The sequence below is a fragment of the Hemitrygon akajei genome, chromosome 13, assembly GCF_048418815.1.
Source record: "Hemitrygon akajei chromosome 13, sHemAka1.3, whole genome shotgun sequence".
NCBI lineage: Eukaryota > Metazoa > Chordata > Chondrichthyes > Myliobatiformes > Dasyatidae > Hemitrygon > Hemitrygon akajei.
The window spans coordinates 61,214,501-61,234,692 of NC_133136.1; positions in this window are offsets into that span (position 1 = coordinate 61,214,501).

Sequence of the window (20,192 nt, forward strand, 5' to 3'; positions counted from 1 at the left end):
GCACTGAACAATTCTGCCTAGGCACTGTCCAACTGAAACATTAATAAATATCAAAGGAATGTCCAAAGACAATCGAACTGTCTCCAAGGCTGTGTGATAAGTAGCTAACTGGAAGTTATCTGCACGTTCTCTGTGAGACCATTGCCTGCATGAGGATATTCCGATAGTGGTATATGTCCCTCCAAGTGAGTTCATGTTCTTCTGCTACATTTGTTGTCCACTTCCATTTCCATTTTCCCTTTCTCCTTCTTCCTCAAAAACCTGTTGCATTCTCTCCAGAAAAATGGCTACCCCCCCCCCCCCCCGAATCCCTCTCGAATGTTCTGGGGCATCTTATTGGCCAAAAAGCATGACAAAGCTTATTGACTATTTCAACAAACCTATCTGAATGAACTGAATTATTATTTTAAACAGCAAAATAAAAGAAATACTCGATTGTCCAATGCAGTGAAAGGAACAAACTGCATTTTGAGAAAATACAATGTCCAACAGCATAACTGTATTAATGAAATAAAGTATGATCTTAAACCAGCGTATTACACGCAACCCAATGTCTCCTCGGGAACTGTGATGCACAAAATGTGCTGACTGCTCCTGTTCACTTCTTTTAAACTCCTTTTTCCTCTACGCAGTCCGGTGTTTTCTTGGGACTGGTGTGCAGAATGACCCTCAGGACTGTGACTCACAAAATGTATTTACATTTGAGTGCAACAAATTTCACTAGAGGCCTCTCTGTGTCTTCACCAACTGATTCACAAGCAAAGTGGTCAATGACATGTCACCATTTATCACTGACCATTTCTTACTGCTTTCACCATCTTGATGTTTTGTGTATTCAATGTATTAGCATTTGAAAGCATTAATCTGAAATTCTGCTTCTGGTTAATTTACTGAAGGTTCTAACACATTTAATAGATGCCATTTCTAACCACTTTCATTATACTAATTACATCTTCAAGGAAATGTTTCTTTTACGCACAGTCTGCCAAAGTGTAAATACCCAAAGTGACAGAAGCATGGGGACCCAAAAGCTACAACTTTAATGATCTATTCCAACCACAAATGCTAGCAGACTAGATACAGTAAAAGCACAGATATTCCAGCACGTTTGGTAATTTAGTGCTGCCAGACCTGCAGATTTTCTATAGCTTTGGATGCTATTACAAATAATACTCCCACACCATTTTAATTCCCTTTGTTTATCAATGTTATATAGTACAATAGGTTAATAAATATTCCTGTGAACTCAGTAAGTCTTAAAAGGAAATTGGAACAGAACCATATGATTTTCAAGGAAGGGCAAGAGCTAGGGCTTGGAGTGTGGGCATCAAGACCCATTGATTTGGTCATGATAACATTGAAGTTTTGAATATTTAGAGAGCAGATTACTGCAGCTTTACTCTACGTTATGTGACAGGCCTGTCCAATAACTGCTATGATGCCCACATTCAAAGCTCACGCCTGGACCCCTGAAAATAGCTGCAGCTTTGGTGTCACTTTCTTCTCTCAGCTTGGCATGATCCAAAGGCAATGAAATGCCTGTAATCAATCTTCCTCATGATGTGTGTGTCAGCTACTTCACTCCTATTAAATGAGCTAACTCAACCCTGGGACCTTTGGTGGGTGCAGAGATCAAGTTTACAGATGAGAACCGCTTGCTATCCATCATCAGTTCTCTATGTTTTCCAGGATGATAAAGAGGAAAAGGACATCAGGAGACCTTCACTTGGGCTGTGCCAACACTGGAAGAGCTGCTCATTTAATGCCCTTCCTCGGTACTTTTGTCAGATAACATCAATGTTTTATTACAAAAGTCATTCTCTGTATTAACAAAGCCTAAAGCCACTGGCTCGGATGACCCATGCAGTTTCTTCCTTCATCTGTCCACAGGTGGCAAGGCTGCCTCAGCCTCCATTCCTGTAACACCTTTCTGAAGTCCCTCAGCCTGTATTCTCCTGACTCCAATTTAAAAATGTTTAGCTTTTCCACCCCATGGAAAAACTTTACAGAGATGCATATGATCTCCAGAAGATGTTTAAATATAGTATTTCCATAAGATCTATATACCAACTTGAAGTCATTGAGAGATACAGCTCATAATCAATCTTCACTTACCATCTGTCTTGGCCATCAAGCACCTATTTACACTAACCCAACTCCCATTTTTATTCTCCCTACTTTTGCATCAACACCTTCCTCCCCCACCCCCCCCCCCCAAGAATTTTAACACTCACTTGCACACTAGTGGAAATTTACAATGATCAATACCTCACAGTTTTGGGATTTACGACAGTGGTGTTGGGGGAACAGGAGAAACCCACACAGTCACAGGGAGGACACACAAGCATCATGGAGGAGACATCAGGATTGAACCCAGGTCTCTGACAGTCTGAGGGCCACAGCTCGATTGGCTGTACCACTGTGCCACACTCAGTAAAGAAAAACAGACTGAAATATTGGCTGTATTTGTCACCTGTCCATCACAGCATACGGTGAAATGCATTGTTTGCATCCAATTAAAATAGTGAAGAATGTGCTGGGCAGCTCACAAGTGTCACCATGTTTCCGGTGCCAACTTCACATGCCCTAACTCACTAACTCTAACCATACGTCTTTGCAATGGCTCCCAGAGGAAACAACATGCCATCACCTAGAGTGTATTTCACTACTCTACTTTAACTGTACCAAATTGAAAGCTAAAACAAGTTTTAACTCAGAGATGGCAAATGTTTTGTATTTAATATTTCAGTAATATTTGAGTAAAATTGTAAATATATTGTTTGATTAACCATCCTTTGTTTGTTTAAATGGCGCTATGCTCTCTATTCTCCATTGCATCCCCTCACCACCACTCCCATGTCTGCTCCATAATCTCCTGCCCCATGATTGGTCACTGATCAGAATTCCATCGGGAAGAGAGAGGAAGCTAATGGTGACCGCTTGGGTTGGTGAGAGACTGGCATTTGTGACAGCCCAGGGGTGTGGAGACTGAGGCCTACAGAGGGAGACACAGCCATGGCGTTCCCTTTTCCTCTGAACTCTTTCCCTCTTTACCCATCCCATCCCTTTATAGATTGGCTTCGCTCCATCCTCAAGCCGCTAGTTACTCTGAATGTAAGAACACAAGAAAGAGAAGCAGGAATGGACCACATGACCCTCTTACTTGCTCTTCCATTCAATAAAATCATATCTGATTGTTCACTTCTGTGCCACTTTCTTCAATAACATCATATCCTTTGACATGGATTTAGCCCAGATCCCTATCTTTTCCCCCAAAAAAAACCTTAAGAGAATCCTCAACCCCTACTCGGAGCTGCCTTATGTTTCCTGGTGCTCTGCAGCCGGGGTGGGTGATTGATGGGCACCTGTGTGCTGTTTCCTAGACTATTGACATGCATCATCCTGTGACAATGGGAACAACATTACCATCTTTAACTAATGGTATTACCAGTCAGTTTAGACTCACCTTATACTTAAATAAATAGACAGGTTTATGATTGAAGCATTTTGATGATGGTGTCTTTCTTCAGTGAATTGCTGCAAACTGCATATTTTCTTAAATGTTGCACGAGGACAGTAAAAGTGTAAATGCTTTTTTTTTATTAGATATTTACCTTTCAGTTTACAAAGATGCTAACATGCAAAATGAATTAGCTTCAAAAATAAAGTTTTGCAAAATATATTTAATCTATAATCTATGTTGGTATTGTTTTAATGAAAAGAATACAAAATGTGATCTGAACTTCTCATTTAAAAGAAGTATTTTTTATATAACAAGAAACTAGAGAATGATTATTTGCAACCAAGGTAGACTATTTCACAACTCAATGGCTTGTCAAAAGGCTAACATTCATCTCCAGATCTCTGATAATAAACTATTCATCTCTTTTCTCAAATAAGGACTGTTTACTGAAGAAAATTTCTTCTTGATTGGTGCTGACAGCTTGTCTCTGCTGATGAGCAGCTGCTGCCAGGCACACAGTGAACTCCTTATAGTGGAGGTATGACTACAGATATTTATACAAATTGTGGCTGTATCACACAGAACCTGATCTTTTTTTGATGGATTTGAAATGAATGCTCGCTCCCCACATACATGTACTGAAAAAAGCAAGATTTTGAAGCCATTACTGCAGTTAAAACCATCTTATGACTGTAAAATCAAACAAATCTCAAAATTTGAAAGTGCTGCCATTTTCACTTACGAGCATTTGCCATTTTACGTTACAGTTTTCATATTTTGAAATAAACATACTTCCAAAAGATTTCTAGCTTTTTTATTCCAATCTGCATTCACCAGTTTGTTATGCAATCCAAAGGAAATTAGGAAACTGATTGCTGAAGTTCGTATGTAGGAAGATAGCAGAGCTATAATGAGTGTAAAGAAAAGACGCACAAGGATTATGTCATTAAAACAAGGCAATCAAAACCAAATTAACACAATTTCTAAAGGTTAACACATTTAACCTCTAAGGTTAAATGGAAAACTGATTGCTGTATATAAAGTAATTTAATAAGATGACCAAGAGGAAAATTCATTCCTACTAATCAAGTATTCAGGAACTAAAACACACAATTTTCAAATATTGACCTAAAAAGGGAAAGCAAAATTAAAAGAATTATGTTAACAGCTGCAAATACTGATACTATAAGCTTCTGGTTAAAAGTCAAGTATTGATCCTGTCAGTGAATTTTTAAGTAATTACTTGGATGAACTTATGGAATTGGTATAAATTATGTACTTAAGAATCATGTTAATATAGTTTTGTTTGTGAAATTAATCTGCTTTTACTGTGAAATGTTGTTGTTTTGGAAATTATTTCTACTTAGCGCAGAGGCATTGACATGTACATTCAATCACAGAGCAGATGAATTTTTATATGAAAAATTATTTCTTGCCTAGCACAGAATTAGATTATACAACTGAAAACATTCATGCCTATGAAATATTGTTTCTTTACAAAGCATTATTGAAACAGATTTGCATAGATAACTGATCCCAATCAGACTTCGTTTGCTATAAAACAGGCTGTTTTTATGAAGATGCACCATAGTTTCTATCCTTTCTCATCGACTTGCAAAGTGATGTCAGTATCATTTAATATTTTTATACTAACCATTCCATGTGTGTCTTACCAATAATAAGGCATACATAGGTAGAGATACATAGTCCGAGGATATGCTGAGGCAGACCATAAGCGTCACCATGCTTCTGGTACCAATATACCACGACTTACTAACACTAACCCATATGTCCTTGAAGTGTGGAGGGAAACCAGAGCACCCATAGGAAACTCATATAGTCTCAGGGATAACATATAAACTCCTTACAGTGGCGGGAATTGAATCCTACTCTTCTGATCAGTAGCACTGTGAAACCCTGTGCTAATATGCTAACCATTATATTACCGTGCCACCTCACAGCTCAGAGATCCAGGTACAGTCCTGAGCTTGAGTTCTGTTTGTATGAGTTGTGTATTTGGTATTTCAATAATATTTGAGTAATCTTTTGTATTTTCACTTTTGTTTCATTTTTGTTCACTTAAATAATTAGTTACAGGTTATATGTAAAAGTACATTAATTGCATATGTCATCATGCTACCATGTTGACGCCTCACTGAAAGTAAAGACAAAGTTAGACCTGCATTTTAAACTCCCTGCATCGTCCTTTGAACTAATTTAATGTTTAGAAGTTACAGAACATAACAATGGTGAAGAGTTTTTTTTTAAAATTGAACCCAAGACAGCTACCGACCTGCTAAAGCACAGTGAGGTGCTCAACTAAAAATAGCAAGCTCTGTATATGCAAAGAGGGGTTGAGTTTTAAGAATAAAAGGTGTTTTTTGGAAGGAAAGACAAGATAGAGATTTTTTTTAAAACTCAGAAGCCTGAAGAATTCAGGGTTCATAAACTGTGAGTAGAGGGTGACAATAACCAATAAAAATTCAGAAATGGCTGGCTACATCAGAAAAATTGATGAACTTGATTATAAACTGGTTCATGTAAACTGAGCTGTTGGAATAATATTTTCAAACAAATGAAATAGACAATGAAAAGCAAGTGCCAATCTTGCTGAGTGAATTGAGTTTAAAGGCATCCAGTTTGCTTCGAAGTTTGACGGCTCCAACCAAACCAGCAGAAATGAGCTTTGCAGATATTGTAAAAGTAATGCAGGGACACTGAGAACCAAAGTCATTGCTGATTGCGGAATGCTTCAGGTTTTGTAAGTGTAATCAGAAAGAAGGAGAGTCCATTTCAGCATACGTGGCTCAATCGAAGAGATTGTCTGAGCTTTGTCAGTTTGTAAGGGTCATAATAATGCAATAAGAAATCATTTGGCTTGGGGACCTTAAAATAAAGCATTCAAAAATGGTTCCTAATTGAAGTACAGCTTACATTTAAAAGAGCAGTCAAAATCGCATCTTCAATGGAAACCACAGACAGAGACGCAATTGAGTTGCTGTCATGAATGAACGCGAGTTTGAACAAAATTGCAACATCTAATCAGAAACCAACCTGGCTGAGCAAAGTGTGTTACTGTTGTGGCATGGGCTCACATACGTCAGGTGCAGATATAAAGGCTTAACTTGCAGGAAATTCAACAAAATGGGACATATACAAAGAGCGTGTCGTGAAATTTAGTGTGAAAATTAATAATAGAGAAACAATGTAGCTTATGCCAGAAGTGAACAGCAAGTGAATTAAAATAGATTTGGACACTAGCTCAGCTGTTTCAGTCATTCCACAAAATTAGTTTGAATGGCATTTGAAAGATACCAAACTGCAGATATCCAACTAAGAAGTTATACTGAAGAAAAGGTGACTCCTGTGGGAATGACATTTGTAACAATGAAATACAACAACCAACAAGCCACATTGAGCTTGTACGTGTTAAAAATGGGAGGACCAGCATTGTGGGCGTGTGATTGGCTGAGACCACTACAACTTGATTGAAGATCAATTCACAATTTGCATGACTATGAATCCATATGAAAGCAAATTAAGAAAGGTACTGGATGATATCACAGCTGTCTCCATGCCAAACACCATGAAACATTGCCCAGCAGAGAACAAACAGGTGTTGGAACTACCCTCTGTGCTTGTGGTTGGAAAGCTTATTGGACCAAGGAAGGACCATGCTGCTCAGAGGAATCATGAAAGTGACAAAAGCAGTAGTCGGACTACAACAGTCTTTGCAGTTAACATATCTGAGAAAGCTTCTGATACGTTAATCAGGCAGTTACTTGTGAATTGTGGTTATGTTTTAAGCTGGAGGAGAGTTCAGGAAAGTTGTAAGCATTTGGCTTTTGTGAGTATGAAGAACCAGAATCTACTCTGCATCCATTAAGGTTATTGCATGAACTTCAAGTAGGAGAGAAAAAGCTGCTTGTAGAAGTAGACGCAAAGACCAAGGCCCAGCTGGATGAATGGAAGGCCGACAAGAAAGGAGATACAAAAACAGTGGATTCAGCAGATGATGTTGTGGATGAGGAAACCAAGAGGAAAGAACAGATAGTAAAGGGATCACTAAGAGAATTAATGAGAGAATACTCCAGTGAACTAAACACACCTTCCCAGGATAAAGACACACAAACTAGAAGAAAAAGGAGAGAAGAGATGGAGAGAAACAAAGTAAACAAAAAAGTAAATGGGGTGAAGGAGCAAACATGAGAGAATCTACAGATGCTGAAAATCCAAAGCAACAGACTAAATGCTGGAGGAACTCAGCAGGGCAGGCAGCATCTATGGAAACAGTTGACCTTTTGAGTTAAGACCTTTCATGTGAAAGAGAGAAGGAACATGAGAAAGAAAAGGAAATAGATTGAAGTAGATTTAGAGTAAGGAAAGAAGAAAAAGAGGTGATGAGAGCCATCAGAACCATTTCCTGCAGTCTCAGTGTCAACTCCTGGTTGAAGTAGGTACAGAGGAGACGTCAGAGGCAAGTATTTTACACAGAGGGTGGTGAGTGCATGGAATGGGCTGTCGGTGATGGTGGTTGAGGCAGATATGATAGGGTGTTTAAAGAGACCCCTGGATAGGTACATAGAGCTTAGAAAAATAGGCTATGGGTAACCCTAGGTAACTTCTAAAATAAGTGCATTTTCAGCACAGCTTTGTGGGCCAAGTTGCCTGCATGGTGCTGTAGGTTTTCTATGTTTCCTACAACCATCATAGAGGTGGCCCAAGAACCTGAAATTGTTCCACAGACACAAGTCTCACCTGCCAAGCAGAGTGACCCCCTTGTTAAGAAAGACATTACCGCACAAGTGTAAGAAATCCTCCACAGCAATTAAATCTTTAAGCCTGGATGGGACAATTTAACGTTTTCTATGCTGTGGATATCTGTACATAGTAGTTGCATTATGTAATATACTGTATATATAGTTGAGATACATTCTGTAATGAGTTGGAGTTTATAGCTAAGCAGGGAGGGGTGTTGTGTATTTAATATTTCAATAACATTTGAGGATCTTGTAGATATGTTGTTTGATTAAGTACTCTTGTTCAGTTAAGTAATTAATTACAGGCTATATATCAAAAAAAGTACACTATCATTACATTACCACATGATATGTGTGCGCCTTGCTGAAAGAAAAGACGAAGTTAGACCTGCATTTCGGACTCCCTAAGTCTTCCTTTGAATTAGCTTAATGTTTTGAAGTTACAAAACACAACAGTATGGAATTCGTACATTCTCATCTGACCGTGTGTATTTCCTTTTACATCACAAATTCATGGCGGTAGGATAATTGACGACTGTATATTGCTCCTGAAACGTAAGTAAGTGGTAAGTGGACCATGGTTACTGAAAGGCGTGTGAGAAGCGTTTTGCGGCGCTGTTCTGGAAAGGGACCTATAGGATTTCTCTGCAAGATGGTATGAAGTCAATTGGCTGAGTGGCCTCTATCTTTAAGTGAGCATCTAATAGATGAGTAGACAAGGGAGGAAATATTGTGCAGCCCTGTAGCAAGATAAGAAACAGTTCAAACGCCAGAAAATGAATAAGCAGGATTGACTTAGAATGATCGACAGACAGTATAAAGATGCACGTCGGTTGGATTTTACCTCTCTTAGAGGCTTGTGTTTAAAATAAAATGCCATGATAACATCACTTTGGAAAAAAGAATGAGAAAAGAGAGAAAAGTTTAAAAAAAAGAATAATCGGATCTATTGGATCCAGCTTCTGTAAGCAGTGCTATTGGCTTTTCAGATGCTAACCTCAGATCTGGCATTACTAAACAGCAATTTAGCTATCTCTATGAAATATTGAAAAGCAACGCATGATCAATCACATGTTCCAAATTGCATTAATTACTAGCAGCTATTTCTGCTAATTGCTCAATGTTTCACCAAAAATATTCCGTTAATGGTTGGCTATATTTTGGATTGCTTTCTCAAATCAGTCGTATTAATACCTGAAGAAGTTATTTTTCTTCCTTGTTAAATAATTAAAGTAGATTGGAAGTTATTTCTCTTTGTAAGTGGCATTGGTAATAAGGTACATGAAGTCACAGCTAAAATAGTAACATAAGAGTTTGATCTGATCGGTGTAACACAGACATGCTTTCTGGATGATGAGGACAGGGAACTTAAAGATCCGGGGTTGACTATGATTCTAAAATAATGGCAAAAAGGAAAAGGTGAGGGGGGAAGTAGCTCTTGTAATCAAAATGGATATTAGTATAGTGCTAAGTAGTAATATAGATACAACAGATAATGATACAGAATCATTTTGGGCCCCTTATCTAAGAAATGATGTGCTGTCATTGAAGAGGGACTAGAGGAGGTTTATGAGAATTATTCTGGGATTGAAAGGATTAATGTATGAAGAGCATTTGATTGCTCTGACCCTGTACTTGCTGGAGTTTAAAAGAATGAGGGGAGGATCTCATTGAAACTTATTGAATATTTACAGGCTTAGAGTGGATGTGGAGAGGGTGTTTCCAATAGTGGGGGTCTATGACCAGAGGGCATAGTCTCAGACTAAAGGGATGTTGCTTTAGAACAGAGATGAGGAATTTCTTTAGCAAGAGCAGACTGATTCTGTGGAATTCATTTGCACAGATGGCTGAGGAAGACCAGTCATTGGGTTTATTTAAAACAGAGGTTGACAGGTTCCTAGTTCATAAGTATTCAAAGGTTCTGGGGAGAAGGCAGGAGAACTGGGTTGATAAGGACAATATATCAGCCATGATGGAATGGAGAAGCAGATATTATGGGCCAAATAGTCTGATTCTACCCCTGTGCCTATGTTCTTATTGTTTTAGTGGCAAAAGGATGGGTCAATGGATGAACAGTGACAGATATTTTTTAAAAAGCTATTCATAATGTTCAGCTGAATTTTACCCCAATCAAAAATATAGATTTGGGTGTAAAAATGAACTATCAGTGGTTAACATTGTATGTCAGGAAAAATATTAAATCAAAGATAAAGATTAATTCAAAGTAGTAAGGGCTTATGTGTTATTATGTATATCATATGCACATCTAGAAAAAGGACATCTAGGGTGAATGTGAGATCACTGGAGTTTGAGATGAGGAAAGTAATAACAGGAAATGATGGATAAGTTAAATTATTACTGTTTTAGGATCCTTGGTATAGTCCCTGAGAACTGGAAATCTTCCCTTCAATCTGTGAAACAATCTAATGCATGATATTACTTGTCTGCAAACCCATTCTGTACTGACAGTGGGGATATGTAAACAAATGTACACAGTACTCGGCCACTGAGGCCCTGCAACCCCAGTTTGATTGTAACTATTACTGTCTATATGCAGTTTGCCCATTTCTCCTGTGACTGTATGGGTTTCTTCTGCACGCTCTTGTTTCTTCCGTCATACTGGTTGGTAGATTCATTGGTCACTGCAAATTGCCCTGAGTGTAAGTGGGTGGCATGGTAATCTGGGATCAGGTGGGGATGGGAGGGAGAGAAAGGAATGTTAAGGAGATGGAAATGGAAAATTGAATTAATAAGGATAAGCACTTGAAGGTTGGGTATTGGCTGTTGCCATGCTGAATGCCTTCATCGCTATGACAATGTAATACTTCGGAAACAGTGAAATGGAAACCTGTGGTGTATTTTCTTCTTGAATATCCAGTTCTCCCCTTTACAGTTCTCCCTTTTTCAGGAATTATTCTTTCAACGCTTTAATCATTGAAAAGCAATTAGTATGATGCTTAATCCTTTCAGGTGCATTCGATTCATTCATCTATATTGCCATTATAAAATTCTTCAGAAGATGGAAATCTGGAGCAACGTTGAAGGAACTCAGCAGTTCAGGTAACAGCTGTGGACGAAAATAAACAGTGAATGTTTCGGGCTGAAAACCTTCATCAGGTCTGAATGGCTGATGAAATTTGGTAATGCATTTTAAGAAGTTAACCCAGGGCTGGTGAGTGTTGAGCAGAAAGATCCTGGGCTACAAGTATATAGTTCCCTGAAAGCAGTAATACAGATAGACAAAGTGGTAAAGAAGGTATATGGTGTTCTGGCCTTCATCATGGGACATCATGTTATAGTTGTATATATCATACTATATAGCATGTTGTAGTTGTATACATCATACTATATAGCATGTTGTAGAATATTTTGTGCAGTCTCTTCACCGTGTTATAGGAAAAATGTGATAGTGTTAAGGGACAGTTTAGATGCACAGGATTGCTGCCTGGACTGGAGAGCTTAAGTTATAAAGAGATTGGATTGGCATGGATTGTTTTCCCTGGACGCTGATGTGTAACCTTATAGAAGTTTTTTTTATTGTTATGAGTGGTATAGATAGGGTAGATAATCGCAGTTTTTTCCCCCAGGGTAGAGGAGTCTAAAGCTAGATAGCATAGGTTTAAGATGAAAGGGGAAAGATTCAAATGGGATGGAAGGGAAAGAATTTCACACAGCAAAGGATGTGTATGTGAAGAAGGTGAGGGAGGCAGGTACAATTATAATGCTTAAATGACATTTTCACAGTTTATGGATCAGAAAGTTTGAGAAGGATATGGAACAAATGCAGGCACATGGGATAACTTAGATATTTTGGTTGGAATGAACAAATTGGGCCAGAAGGCCTGTTTTGATGCTGTTGAATTTTATGCAACTGTGAAAATGAATCTTCTCATAGTTCTTGGCCTCGAGATCCCACAGAACCTTGAGAAAGCCACCAAACCATGAAGTAATTGCAGTAACCTGGAACAACTGGTGTACAGTGGGGCTTGGCCCCACCCTCCCTCCAGAGTATGAATTTGTGCATACAATTCTGGATCAACGCCCTTAACCTCGACAAGACCATTTAAGTCCCAAAGCAGCTAAACCCAACACAGAGTTAGTGGTTTTGATATCCCAAGTAGATCTGGTCATCTCCAATTTATATCTAATGTACATTATGGGCTGATGGTCAACTAATATACAAATGGAAATGAAGGATCTTCTCCCAGAAGGTGATGGTGGTGATCGAGAGCAGACCATGGAATACAGAACTACTGCACAATCTAGAAACATGAAAGTAATATTAAAGTTGACACTCATCAACCTACGTGTAATTCCTGGGCTTTACCATCTATGTGTTAAGTTATAATTAATGTTCGATAAAATAAAAAAAGAGAGAGGCCATGGGCCATATCTTTGATGATCTTCTACTGTGTTTCAGCAGAATGCCCAATAGAATTTCAGGCTTCATATCTTCCTTTAAATTGAGCTCCTTAAACAAATCTGTTTTCCTTAACATTCTTATTTTAATTGCATTATGTGCCAGTTTTGTATATTTTAAGATAATGTTTCTCATCTTGTTTTTAAACATGATCTTTTTCTGAAAGAACATGCCTCCTTTCACTTCTTGATAATAACTTATGTGGTGAATCGATGTGCCCAAGTTTGCAGATGATAGGTGGAAGGACAGGTAGAGTTAAACAAGCATTAGTCTGCAGAAGAACTTAAACAGATTAGAAGAATGGGCAAAAAAGTGGCAGGTGGAATAACCTTGCAGAGAAATGTAGGGTCGTCCACTTTGGTAGAAAGACTAAAGGAAAGACTTTTATAAATGAAGAGCAATTTCAGAAATTGGAGGAGCAAAGGGTGCAAGATTCCTTAAAGATTAACTTGCAGGTTGAGTTGGAGGTAAGGAAGGTAAATGAAATGTTGGCATTTATTTTGAAATGACTGGAATATAAAAGCAAGGATGTAATGCTGACGCTTTATAAGGCATTGGTCAGAGTACATTTGGAGTTTTGTAGGCAGTTTTGGGAACCATATCAAAGAAAGGATACGCTGCACTGAAGAGAGTCTAGAGAAGCTTCACGAAAATCATCTTGGGAATGAAAGGGTTAACATTTGGGGAGCATTAGGTTTACTCGCTAGAGTTTAGAAAAATTAGGTGTCGGGATGGATCATGATTGAAACCTGCCAAACAATGAAAGTTCTAGATGGAGTGCATGTGGAGAGGATGTTTCTAATAGTGAGAGAGTCTAGGACCAGAAGGCACAATCGCAGAATAGAAGGATGCCCCTTTAGAACAGAGATGATGAGGAATCTCTTTTGCCTAAGGGTGGTGAATCAGTGGAATCAGATGGCTGTGGTGACTAAGTTATTGGGTAAATTATAAGTGGAGGTTGATAGAGTCTTGATTAATAAAGGTGACAAAGGTTATGCGGAGGACGCATTAACATGGATACGTCTCCGGGACCTGATGAGATATATCCCATGTTATTAAGAGAGGCAAGAGAAGAGACTGCTGGGGGCTTGACCAATATTTTTGTGCCTTCTCTAGCCACAAGTGAGGGCTCAGAGGACTGGCGAGAAGCTAATGTTGTTCCATTATTCTGGAAGGGAACAGTGGATAATCCTAGACTCAACAACCAGTGAGTCTCACATCAGTGGTAGGAAAGTTAATGGAGAGAATTCTAAGGGATAGACTTACGAGTATTTGGAAACCATAGCCTAATTAAGGAGAGCCAGCATGGCAGGACAAGGAATGTCTTACTAACTGGATAGAGTTTTTTGACAGGGTGACCAGGATAATTGATGAAGGTAGAGTTGTGGATGTTGTCTACATTGAAGTTAGTAAGGATTTTGACAAGGTTCTTCATGGGAAACTCATCCAGGAGATTAAGATGCCTGGGATCCTTGGCAAATGGGCCATTTGGATTCAGAACTGGCTTGCCCATAGTAGTTAAAGGGACTTATTCTAGCTGGAAGTCTATCATTAGTGGTGGTCTGAAGGGATCTGTACTACGACCTCTGCTGTTTATAATGTACAGTATATAAATGACCTGGATGGAAATGTAGATGAATGAGATAGTACGTTTGCAGATGGTGTGATAATTGGTAGCTTGTGGATAGCGTAGAAGACTGGCAATGAATACAATGGGATATAGATCAGTTGCAGATATGGGTGGAGAAAGGGCAGATGGAGTTTAACCAGGTTAAATGTGAAGTATTACACCAAGCCAGGTCAAATGCAAAGAGACAGTACCACTGTTAAGGGCAAGATTATTAAGATTGTTGATGAGTAGTAGAATCTTGGGGTCCAAGGTCATAGCTCCCTGAAAGTAGCTACACGGGTTGATGACGTGCATCAGAAGGGAGATGGCATGCTTGCCTTTATTATTATGGAGTTATAAAACACTAATTAGACCACAACTGGAGTATTGCATATGGTTCTATTTGCTTCATTATAGGAAGGATGTCAAAGCTTTTGAGAGTGTGCAGAAGAAGTTTACCAGTATGTGGCCTGGATTAGAGGGCATCTTCTATAATGAGAGGTTGGACAAACTTGGGTTGTCTTCTCTGGAGAGGCAGAGGCTGAGGGGAGATCTGATAGATAGACATTTATAAGATTATGAGAGACATCGATAGAATAGACAATATCTTGTTCCCAGAGTTGAAATGTCTAATACCAAAGGGGTTGCATTTAAAGTGAGAGGGGGTCATTTCAAAGGCAATGTAAAGGATGTTTTTTACACAGAGAATGGAAGTGCCTGGAGTTTTCTGCTTGGGGTGGTAGTTGAGTCAGAAACATTATGGCCTTTTAAAGGACATTTAGATAGGCACATGAATATAAGGAAAATAGAAGATCATGGACATTGTGTAGGTAGAAAAGATTAGTTTAGTTAGCCACTTGATTACGAATTTAATTGGTTTGGCACAGCATGGAGGCCAAAGGACCTGTTGTTGTACTGTTCTATGTTCTATGTTCTAATGCAGGAGAATGACGGACCAGATACGATGAGCCCAATGGCCTAACTCTGCTCTTATGTCTTATGGTCTTATGAATCCTCTAAGCTTCAAGCTCAAATTGAAGTTTAATTGACATTCCACCGTAACTGAATATCTATGAATACAGACAAACCAAGCAGCAGTACTCCAGGGCCAAGGTGCAAAACACAGTGCTAATAGTTATACACAACATATAACACATTTAAGATAGCAGTAAACATACACTCAAGCACAAAAAAAGTTAGTTAATATTAATTGACTTAAAGCTTAATAATATATATTTCATATAAAATATTTGAATGCAAGATATCATCAATCAATACCAAGCTTACATGCAGCTAATGCAAATAATATACTACAGATGAATTTAGGCTTTCACATGATTTAAAATGCTGATTAATCAGAAAATATATGTCACGTGCAAGCAGAGACACCAAACTTTAGCTTTAGAGGTGAGTGGAGTATAACATGTTCTCACTAAGAATTTCTAAACTAATCTCAGGCATCTGGCATAGATTCAGCAAGTCATAGCAATTTAAAATAATTTCATTGCTCATATAGCTCATTGTAAACTTTAAGATTTTGCGTTCATGTCCTGAGTGATGCACCATCAATAACTCTCGGAGACGTGAGTTAAGGTAGGCTTTTATTGGCTGGAAGAAAGCACAAGCAGCAAGTGACCATCATACAACATCCTGGAGACTGAGGAAGGGTCTGTGGCTCCAATCGCCTTTATACAGGGGTCTGTGGGAGGGGCCACAGGAGCAGTCAGCAGGGGGGCATGTCCAGACAGGTATATGTAGTTCACCAAACTGAGCTTGCTCTTTTTTATGTCCTCAGCCAAAATAAAGTTCCTATTCTTCCCAGGGGCATGGATAAAAGAGGAATTAAGTAAGTTTGTTCAGGCCTGAGTGATCCAAACCGTACAGGTTCAAAGGGAGCTACCAGCATTTGGCTGCTATTAGGCAAGTACGTCACACTTAGTCTGTGATGAGCTGAGTGAAGGATGCCAGTGCACTGGTTATCTCTACATCACTAGACCCTACATGGAATACCACGACAGAGCCTGGATGTCTAAGGATTTTCCAGCATTACATTCTGCATTCCTATACCAGAACAACCCTGATTGTTATCTGCTTTGTTTTATTCATATTGCTTTAATCATTTCATCACTTCTTAGTATGTTCATGATTTCTTTTATTTTTAAAAATATTTGTCAATATATCAAAGTTATTTTCAGCAATTTGAATGGTCTTTAAATGTCTCTAAGTTTCAGCTTGGACAGGAGGTAAGACTCCAGTCCCAACTTTGGCTCTTGTCAAAGGTTGTACAGAAGCTCTGGGGGCAGGATTTCAGAGGTACACTGCTTGAGGTCCAGTTACTATTGAGGCCTCGCTGCCTGATTTCCTGGGACAGAGAACCAACTCATTTAGTCCTTTGCATATGGATGCAGTGGCAGAAGGCAATGGGCTGAACCCAGTTTGTTTTGTCCTGATATGTTGTCTAGGTGATACATGGGACCTACTGGACCAGATGGAAGAATGCTTCAGGTGTGTGCATGGGGCTCTCATCAGTCTGCTGCCACCCCTCTCCCATTCCAGGATATCTGAAGTGTATCAAACCACAAGGCTTCCTCCAATTTTGTGGAATGCTCTTGCATGCTTGCCCTCAATGGTATCTCCCATAAGAAAAGGCCTTGGGGTGACAGGTATACCCACTCAACATTGCTATCATGAACTGAAGTTCATCTTCTGCAAGAAGTTAATATCAGTAACATTATCCATCAAATCTTCTTTGTATTTCCAGTTTGCATTCATCGATAAATATAAGGGAAGGAAATATATCGATAATATAAGGAAATAAAGCAGCTTCTTTTTGGATAATAAATACGTTTCTTCGGCTGGTCGAACTTAACGTGGCAAGGCTAACTTTCTCGCCTATGACTGGTTAACCAGAGTATGAAGTGCTAGCAAGGAGAAACTTCGAGAATGGAAGTCTACCACTATAACGTGCTTCACAAACACCTACAATCAAACTTCCAGAAACAACAGAATCATTTCATGTAAAAACCAATGTAATAATTGACCATCATCTGTTTCTTTGTGATTTTTTGCTTTTAGTGACCATGACAACGTCAACTACCAAGCCTAAAGCAGCCAATTATGGAGCGCTCAGTTGTCTAGTACTTCTGGAAGCGAGAGTAAATTGCAGGGTGAGCCACCGAGAAGTGTTTCCAAGCTGGTTTCAGAGCACTTAGTGACATTTTTTTTTGGTTTGCCAGTAAGGTACATCAAAGGGTGAAAAACAGCATTAAGGTGTGTGCCAAAGTAACTTAAAGCAGGATTTGTCTCTCACAGCTGAATGTCATAAAGCATCAACAGATGAATATAAAGTCCTTTCTTTTCTAATTTTCTATCCAGCTAATGATTGTTCATTAATGATAACTCTGCTCCCCACATACCAGCATTAAATGTGAAAATCCAGAAGATGCTGTCAGATGTATTCTGCTCTTCCTGAGGATACTGCCACAGTATCTGGCCCTACTAATAGACAGGGCTCTGAACTCACTACACTTGCATGAACTTGAATTACTTACCTCCTAGTTCCCCATTGATTTTGCCAGAAAAGTTTAGGGCTACATCAGTCAAGATGAATATTTAATGGTATGATAAATGATAACGGCTTCATGTATGAATTCACATGTGTGGAGTTTCAGTTCTTCAAAAATTAACTAGTGTTAGATCTTTTAAACAATTAAACCTACTCTATTTTAGTTCCACCTGTCTTTGTTTCTTTGAATTTTTGTCTCACTTGTACATGATTACAAGCTAAAACTGCACACTTTCAAACTGAGAGCTCCTTCTGTGTTCTGTATTCCAAGCGTGACAGCTCTCACCTTGAATTAACTTTGCCATTACTCATGGTACAATGTGTCCCTGCAAGCGGATAGTTCTGTGGCTTTCTCCTGCAACTTTCCTTCCTTTCAGTGTTCCACCACAACATTTAGGTCATTGTCTGAAAATACAGGGGCCACGTTCCCTCTCTTCCATAACCTCTCTCCCTGTGTATACTTCTAAAATAAACACCAGCACACGGAGCTTGTTGCAGTGTGGTGACTTGGGAAAGACAGTCATTTAAGAGCAGTAATCTTGAGGTGATTTTCTATAGCAAAATGATGGAAAGTGCATTCATTTCAATGCTGAACTGTAACTACTCAGAGTACTTGTTTTATATTGGAAGCTCTGACCAGTTAGATTGTAACTGTGTTCTTACACAAGAATAGCAATGGAAAACTGTGACTCCCCTAGACTGGCATGAATTGGCTTGGTTGAACCCAAAAGCACTGGACTCAGCTCCAAGTCAGAAATTGTTAGATTTCTAGCCTGTAACCTACCACCTACATGAAGTGTTTTGAGACACCCAAAGCAAAAACAATGACGCAGAGATGGCAGAAAGTTACTCCACATTAACAGATTACTCCTTTTGAGAATCATCTCTTTTGAGAATGCTCCTGTATTGGGGGCAGATTTTGCTTTAGGGTTGTGGTTCATGGTAGATTTTTCAGCTGATTCTTGGTGTATGCCCATAATTTGGCAAAAGTCTCATGAGTTGCAATATGATGCACAATTAGAAAATTGTTCTCCTATACTGTAGTTCACATGAAACTGGAGCGGGTATCCTAATAACGAGAAACTCTGCAACTGTTGGAAATCCAAGACTACACACACAGAATATTGGAGGAACTCAGCAGCTCAAGCAGTGTCTATGGAAAAGAATGAACAGCCGATGTTTCGGGCCAAGACCCTTCATCAGGACTTAGTAGTGGGTATTTCTTCATGTTTACATGCATTCTCCAGGGTTGGGAAAGAATAAGCAGTCAACATTTTGGGCCGAGACCCTTTATTAGGACTGGAGAAAAAAGGTGAGGAGTCTGAGTAAGAAGGTTGGAGGGTGGATGGGGGCAGGAGGAAGAAATACAAGGTAGTAGGTGATAGGTGACCAGGAGAGGGGGAGGAATGAAGTAAAGAGCTGGGAAGTCCATTAGTGAAAGAGATAAAAGGCTGGAGAAAGAGGAATCTGATAGGTGAGGACAGAAGGCTATCGAAGAAAGGGAAGATGCGAGAAAAGGTAGGAGGAGGGGCACCAGGGTTAGGTGATATGCACCTGAGGAGAAGAAAAGAGGTAAGAGAGGAGCCAAAGTGGGGAATGGAAGGAGATGGAAGGGGACGAGGAAAATTACCAGAAGATAGAGAAAATGATGTTCATGTCATCAGTTTGGAGGATACTGAGATGGAATATGAGTTTTTGCTCCTCTAACCTAAGAGCAGGCTCATTATGCCAGGAGAGGAGTACATTGACTGACAAAAAACCAGTTAGTACAAAGAATTTCCTCCTCATCTCTGTTCTAAATGGACGTCCCTCTATTCCAAGACTGTGCTTTGGGTTCTAGACTTCCCTACTATAGGAAACACCCTCTCTATCTAGACCTTTCAATACCTGCTCAGTTTCAATGGAAAACCGAGATTCTCCTTTCAGCTTTCTGAACTTCAGCAAGTGCAGGCCTACAGCCAAAAATTGACCAAATCTAAAATAAATCAACCTGTAATACTGGCATTTGGAAAACTACGGAATGAAAATGTCATCACAGATAATTGGATACATTTAGAATGTAACATGAAGGGGTCTTATTTTATTGGGACCCCACTCCAATGAAAACTGATATGCAAACTACTCTCTTCCTAATGTTCAGTCTTGCCATTTTTAAGCCAGCTGCCACTGGATGTATGGAGATATAAGAGGTTGTGGATGCTGAAATCTTGAAGAACACACAAAATGGTAGAGGAACTGAGAGTCAGGCAGCATCTATGGAGGGGAATGGATGGTCGATGTTTCAATGAAGCTGGACTAATCATAGAGGGAAGTCATAAGGAGGTTGAAGGGTGGAGCAAGAGCTGCAGCATTGGATGGACACAGGTGAGGATGTG